At 42.8% G+C, this 6,331-nt stretch overlaps 1 non-coding gene across 1 annotated transcript; it reads left to right on the top strand.

Annotated features, from left to right (window-relative positions):
- The first annotated feature begins 5,993 nt into the window (after positions 1 to 5,993).
- On the top strand, positions 5,994 to 6,101 carry LOC130964449 (small nucleolar RNA R71). The gene has a single exon (XR_009080543.1). It is a non-coding gene; the product is annotated as a small nucleolar RNA R71 (small nucleolar RNA).
- The last annotated feature ends 230 nt before the right edge of the window (positions 6,102 to 6,331 follow it).

Below are 6,331 nucleotides of genomic sequence, written 5' to 3' on the forward strand. Positions count from 1 at the left end.
TGAAGATGCCTTCCCTTCCGTCTCTCTGCTTTCCTACTGCCTTCATCCAATCCTTCTTACTCCTTTCCATGGCAAGCTCGTGTAGCGTTTCACCGTTGTCAATGGCTACCTCCCATCCTCGCAGTGAAAGCTAATGCTCACGCACTCTGTCACAGTACGGCCAATCACCGGTTGGTTCCCGCTCCTACTGGAATAGAACCCATTGATTCTTTTGCGTTGTCACTACGCCCAGCAGGTTACAAGTTTGAAGCATGTCATAGTCATTCAGTCATTGAATCCTACTCAGAATACCACAGACAAGGTTAGACCTTCCGGATTCTCTTGAATGCCGCCATCAGTTCTTGCCTATACCACGAAGACTCTGATCTCATGGAATGGCTGGCTCGTTTGTCAGGCGAGCACTCGGTTGTCAGGCGATCAACCATGCATCGTGCAATCAGGAATCCAAGAGATATTCACTAAGCCTCAGATGCGTGTAGAACAAGAGTGGTTGTCAGTCACTTTGTTCATGAGTGGGAATGGTGATGGGCGTTAATCATCACCTTCATCATGTTGAAGAACAAGTGATATCTTGGACAAAGAACAAGCGGAATTGAATAGAAGAACAATAGTAATTGCATTAATACTCGAGGTAAAGCAGAGCTCCACACCTTAATCTATGGTGTGTAGAAACTCCACCGTTGAAAATACATAAGCATAAGGTCTAGGCATGGCCGAATGGCCAGCCTCCCAATGATCTAAGATAGCATAAAACGAAGATAGCTACCAAAGTCTTCTAATACAATAGTAAAAGGTCCTACTTATAGATAACTAGTAGCCTAGGGTGTACAGAAGTGAGTGAATGACATAAAAATCCACTTCCGGGCCCACTTGGTGTGTGCTTGGGCTGAGCAATGAAGAAATTTCGTGTAGAGACTCTTCTTGGAGTTAAACGCCAGCTTTTATGCCAGTTTGGGCGTTTAACTCCCATTTAGGTGCCAGTTCCGGCGTTTAACGCTGGAATTTCTTGAGGTGACTTTGAACGCCGGTTTGGGCCATCAAATCTTGGGCAAAGTATAGACTATCATATATTGCTGGAAAGCCCAGGATGTCTACTTTCCAACGCCGTTGAGAGCGCGCCAATTGGGCTTCTGTAGCTCCAGAAAATCCACTTCGAGTGCAGGGAGGTCAGAATCCAACAGCATCTGCAGTCCTTTTCAGTCTCTGGATCAGATTTTTGCTCAGAACCTTCAATTTCAGCCAAAAAATACCTGAAATCACAGAAAAATACACAAACTCATAGTAAAGTCCAGAAAAGTGAATTTTAACTAAGAACTAATAAAAATATGATAAAAACTCAACTAAAACTACCAAAAACATACTAAAAACAATGCCAAAAAGCGTACAAATTATCCGCTCATCACAACACCAAACTTAAATTGTTGCTTGTCCTCAAGCAACTGAAATTCAAATAAGATAAGAAGAAGAGAATATGCAATGAATTCCAAAAACATCTATGAAGATCAGTATTAATTAGATGAGCGGGGCTTTTAGCTTTTTGCCTCTGAACAGTTTTGGCATCTCACTCTATCCTTTGCAACTCAGAATGATTGGCTTCTTTAGGAACTCAGAATCCAGATAGTGTTAGTGATTCTCCTAGTTAAGTATGATGATTCTTGAACACAGCTACTTATTGAGTCTTGGCCGTGGCCCAAAGCACTCTGTCTTCCAGTATTACCACCGGATACATACATGCCACAGACACATAATTGGGTGAACCTTTTCAGATTGTGACTCAGCTTTGCTAAAGTCCCCAATTAGAGGTGTCCAGGGTTCTTAAGCACACTCTTTTTGCCTTGGATCACAACTTTATTCTTTCTTTTTCTTTCTCTTTCTTTTTTTTTCTCTTTCTCTTTTTTTTTTTCGTCTCCTTTCTTTTTTCTTTTTTCTTTTTTTTTTTGTATTCACTGCTTTTTCTTGCTTCAAGAATCATTTTTATGATTTTTTAGATCCTCAGTAACATGTCTCCTTTTTCATCATTCTTTCAAGAGCCAACATTCATGAACCACAAATTCAAGATACATATGCACTGTTTAAGCATACATTCAGAGAACAAGAGTATTGCCACCACATCAAAATAATTAAACTGTTATAAAATTCAAAATTCATGCAATTCTTTCCTTTTCAATTTAAGCACGTTTTTATTCAAGAAAGGTGATGGATTCATAGGACATTCATAACTTTAAGGCATAGACACTAAGACACTAATGATCACAAGACACAAACATAGATAACATAAAGCACAAAATTCGAAAAACAGAAGAATAAAGAACAAGGAAATTAAAGAACGGGTCCACCTTAGTGATGGCGGCTCTTTCTTCATCTTGAAGATCCCATGGAGTGCTTGAGCTCCTCAATGTCTCTTCCTTGTCTTTGTTGCTCCTCTCTCATGATTCTTTGATCTTCTCTAATTTCATGGAGGAGAATGGAGTGTTCTTGATGCTCCACCCTTAGTTGTCCCATGTTGGAACTCAACTCTCCTAGGGAGGTGTTTACTTGCTCCCAATAGTTTTGTGGAGGAAAGTGCATCCCTTAAGGCATCTCAGGGATCTCTTGATGAGAGGGGTCTCTTGTGTGCTCCATTCTTTTCTTGGTAATGGGCTTATCCTCATCAATGGGGATGTCTCCCTCTATGTCAACTCCAACTGAATAACAGAGGTGACAAATGAGGTGAGGAAAGGCTAACCTTGCTAAGGTAGAGGACTTATCCGCCACCTTGTAGAGTTCTTGGGCTATGACCTCATGAACTTCCACTTCTTCTCCAATCATGATGCTATGGATCATGATAGCCCGGTCTATGGTAACTTCGGACTGGTTGCTAGTGGGAATGATTGAGCGTTGGATGAACTCCAACCATCCTCTAGCCACGGGTTTGAGGTCATGCCTTCTCAGTTGAACCGGCTTGCCTCTTGAATCTTGCTTCCATTGTGCGCCCTCTTCACATATGATTGTGAGGACTTGGTCCAACCTTTGATCAAAGTTGACCCTTCTTGTGTAAGGATGTTCATCTCCTTGCATCATAGGCAAGTTGAACGCTATCCTCACACTCTCAGGACTAAAATCCAAGTATTTCCCCCGAACCATAGTGAGATAATTCTTTGGATCTGGGTTCATACTTTGATCATGGTTCTTTGTGATCCATGCATTGGCATAGAACTCTTGAACCATCAAGATTCCGACTTGTTGAATGGGGTTGGTAAGTACTTCCCAACCTCTTCTTCGGATCTCATGGCGGATCTCCGGATATTCACCCTTTTTGAGTGAAAAGGGGACCTCGGGGATCACCTTCTTCAAGGCCACAACTTCATAGAAGTGGTCTTGATGCACCCTTGAGATGAATCTATCCATCTCCCAAGACTCGGAGGTGGAAGCTTTTGCCTTCCCTTTCCTCTTTTTAGAGGTTTCTCCGGCCTTGGATGCCATAAATGGTTATGGAAAAACGAAAAAGCAACGCTTTTACCACACCAAACTTAAAATGTTTGCTCGTCCTCGAGCAAAAGAAGAAAGAAGAGAGTAGAAGAAGAAGAAATGAGGAGGGGGGAGAAGTGGTGTTTAGGTTGTGTGAAAATGAAGTGTTGAAGAAGGGTATATATAGGAGAGAGGGGGGAAGGAAGTTCGGCTATTATGGGTGGGTTTGGGAGGGAAAGTGGTTTGAATTTGAAGGGTGAGGTTGGTGGGGTTTTATGAAGGATGGATGTGAGTGGTGAAGAGAAAGATGGGATTTGATAGGTGAAGGGTTTTTTGGGGAAGAGGTGTTGAGGTGATTGGTGAATGGGGGAAGAAGAGAGAGAGTGGTGGTGGGGTCCTGTGGGGTCCACAGATCCTGTGGTGTCAAGGAAAAGTCATCCCTGCACCAAATAGCATCAAAATCCACGTTTTGAGCTATTTCTGGCGTTAAACGCCGGGCTGGTGCCCATTCCTGGCGTTTAACGCCAGGTTCTAGCCCTTTTCTGGTGTTTAACGCCAGTCTGGTGCCCCTTTCTGGCGTTAAACGCCCAGAATGGTGCCAGACTGGGCGTTAAACGCCCAACTGCTAGGCTTACTGGCGTTTAAACGCCAGCAGCTTCTTCCTCCAGGGTGTGCTGTTTTTTTTCCTGTTTTTCATTCTGTTTTTGCTTTTTTTCATTGTTTTTGTGACTTCTTATGATCATCAACCTACAAAAAAGATAAATAACAAAAGAAATAGTTAACTATAAAACATTGGGTTGCCTCCCAACAAGCGCTTCTTTAATGTCATTAGCTTGACAGAGGACTCTCATGGAGCCTCAGAGATGCTCAGAACCGTGTTGGAACCTCCCAACACCAAACTTAGAGTTTGAATGTGGGGGTTCAACACCAAACTTAGAGTTTGGTTGTGGCCTCCCAACACCAAACTTAGAGTTTGACTGTGGGGGCTCTGCTTGGCTCTGTTTTGAGGGAAGCTCTTCATGCTTCCTCTCCATGATGATAGAGGGATGTCCTTGGGCCTTAAACACCAAGGATTCTTCATCCACTTGAATGATCAACTCTCCTCTATCAACATCAATCACAGCCTTTGCTGTGGCTAGGAAGGGTCTGCCAAGGATGATGGATTCATCCATGCACTTCCCAGTCTCTAGGACTATGAAATCAGTAGGGATGTAATGGTCTTCAACTTTTACCAGAACATCCTCTACAAGTCCATGAGCTTGTTTTCTTGAGTTGTCTGCCATCTCTAGTGAGATTTTTGCAGCTTGCACCTCAAAGATCCTTAATTTCTCCATTACAGAGAGGGGCATGAGGTTTACACTTGACCCTAAGTCACACAAGGCCTTCTTGAAGGTCATGGTGCCTATGGTACAAGGTATAGAAAACTTCCCAGGATCCTGCCTCTTTTGAGGCAGTTTCTGCCTAGACAAGTCATCCAGTTCTTTGGTGAGCAAGGGAAGTTCATCTTCCCAAGTCTCATTTCCAAATAACTTGTCATTTAGCTTCATGATTGCTCCAAGGTATTTAGCAACTTGCTCTTCAGTGACATACTCATCCTCTTCAGAGGAAGAATACTCATCAGAGCTCATGAATGGCAGAAGTAAGTCCAATGGAATCTCTATGGTCTCATTTTGAGCCTCAGATTCCCATGGTTCCTTATTGGGGAACTCATTAGAGGTCAGTGGACGTCCAGTGAGGTCTTCCTCAGTGGCGTCCTCTGCCTCTTCTTCCTTCCAGAATTCGGCCATGTTGATGGCCTTGCACTCTCCCTTTGGATTTTCTTCTGTATTACTTGGGAGAGTACTAGGAGGGAGTTCAGTAACTTTCTTACTCAGCTGACCCACTTGTCCTTCCAAATTCCTAATGGAGGACCTTGTTTCATTCATGAAACTTTGAGTGGTCTTTATTAGATCAGAGACCCTTGTTGCTAAGTCAAAGGTATTCTGCTTAGAACTCTCTGTCTGTTGCTGAGAAGATGATGGAAAAGGCTTGTTATTGCCAAGCCTGTTTCTTCCACCATTATTGTTATTGAAACCTTGTTGAGGTCTCTCTTGATTCTTCCATGAGAAATTTGGGTGATTTCTCCATGAAGAATTATAGGTGTTTCCATAGGGTTCTCCTAGGTAATTCACCTCTTCCATTGAAGGATTCTCAGGATCATAAGCTTCTTCCTCAGATGAAGCTTCCTTAGTACTGCCAGGTGCATTTTGCATTCCAGACAGACTTTGGGAAATCAAATTGACTTGTTGAGTCAATATCTTGTTCTGAGCCAGTATGGCATTCAGAGTGTCAATCTCAAGAACTCCTTTCTTCTGACTAGTCCCATTGTTCACAGGATTCCTTTCAGAAGTGTACATGAATTGGTTATTTGCAACCATTTCAATCAGCTCTTGAGCCTCTGTAGGCGTCTTCTTCAGATGAAGAGATCCTCCAGCAGAGCTGTCCAAAGACATCTTGGATAGTTCAGAGAGACCATCATAGAAAATACCTATGATGCTCCATTCAGAAAGCATGTCTGAGGGACATCTTCTGATTAATTGTTTGTATCTTTCCCAAGCTTCATAGAGGGATTCTCCATCCTTCTGTCTGAAGGTTTGGACTTCCACTCTAAGCTTACTCCATCTTTGAGGTGGAAAGAACTTTGCCAAGAAGGCATTGACTAGCTTTTCCCAAGAGTCCAGGCTTTCTTTAGGTTGAAAATCCAACCATATTCTAGCTCTGTCTCTTACAGCAAAAGGGAATAGCATCAGTCTATAGACCTCAGGGTCAACCCCATTAGTCTTGACTGTGTCACAGATTTGCAAGAACTCAGCTAAAAACTGATGAGGATCTTCCATTGGAAGTC

Source organism: Arachis stenosperma, chromosome 2 (genome assembly GCF_014773155.1).
Source record: "Arachis stenosperma cultivar V10309 chromosome 2, arast.V10309.gnm1.PFL2, whole genome shotgun sequence".
In the NCBI taxonomy this organism is placed as follows: domain Eukaryota; kingdom Viridiplantae; phylum Streptophyta; class Magnoliopsida; order Fabales; family Fabaceae; genus Arachis; species Arachis stenosperma.